The 721-nt window shown below is 42.3% G+C and overlaps 1 protein-coding gene across 1 annotated transcript in view; it reads left to right on the top strand.

The window, feature by feature from the left end:
- The first annotated feature begins 51 nt into the window (after nt 1–51).
- LOC107576943 (hibernation-associated plasma protein HP-27-like) overlaps nt 52–721 on the top strand; it is a 2902-nt gene continuing 2232 nt past the window's right edge. Inside the window, exon 1 of the mRNA XM_016263065.1 lies at nt 52–82. The gene's annotated coding sequence lies outside the window, so the exon portion shown is untranslated. The remainder of the gene's footprint in view (nt 83–721) is intronic.

The following is a 721-nucleotide window of genomic DNA, read 5'->3' as shown; positions in this document are numbered from 1 at the left end:
GTGTGTGTGTGTGTGTGTGTGTGTGTGTGTGTGTGTGTTTCTCCTTGTCTTTCAGGGAGCCACTGGGCCTAAGGGTGACAAGGTAAGTGTCTGGATCAGTAAGCTGGAGAGGCGATTTCCAGGTTCCCCGAAACAGTGAGTGTGTGTGCGTGTGTGGAGGGAACGATGAATAGGAGGAGTAATGTTTAGAGCGACCGTCTGTATGCACAGTGATGTGTCCACCCTGGAGACACAAACAGACGCATAAATCTGACAGAAGAGTTTGACAGTGCTGAAAAAGTTAAAAATGCCCTTGAGCTAAAACAGGGCTATTAATTGGTGAATATTACAGCTGTCATCTGTAATCTGACAACATCACAGCGTATCAAAAAGAAAGGAAGTGAGCGTGAGGGAGATGAGAAAGAGAGACCTCGAAAGAAAAGCCCTGAAAATGCTTAATTCTTTAATGTCCTCTGTAGTCTCCCAGACTAATTTGTCTAAACACAGAGGAAAGTTTCAGCTGATATCAAATTATGCATGTTCCACTTAAGTGTGATGAAGTGCTCTGTGATTCCTGTTGAGTGCCAGGATTCTACAGCAAATCTTTTTGTAATTTTGACATCATGTCATGTTGCAACACAATGTAACATGCTTGTGTGTGCGGGTGTGTGTGTGCGTGTGCATGTTGGGACCATGGTTATTATAGTTAACTGAAACTAAAATAAAACCATAAAAAAAAAAA

Source organism: Sinocyclocheilus grahami, unplaced genomic scaffold, assembly GCF_001515645.1.
Source record: "Sinocyclocheilus grahami isolate Dianchi unplaced genomic scaffold, SAMN03320097.WGS_v1.1 scaffold4694.1, whole genome shotgun sequence".
Lineage (NCBI taxonomy): Eukaryota > Metazoa > Chordata > Actinopteri > Cypriniformes > Cyprinidae > Sinocyclocheilus > Sinocyclocheilus grahami.
Note: the sequence above shows the minus strand (reverse complement) of the source record. Positions and strands in the feature narration are given on the sequence as shown.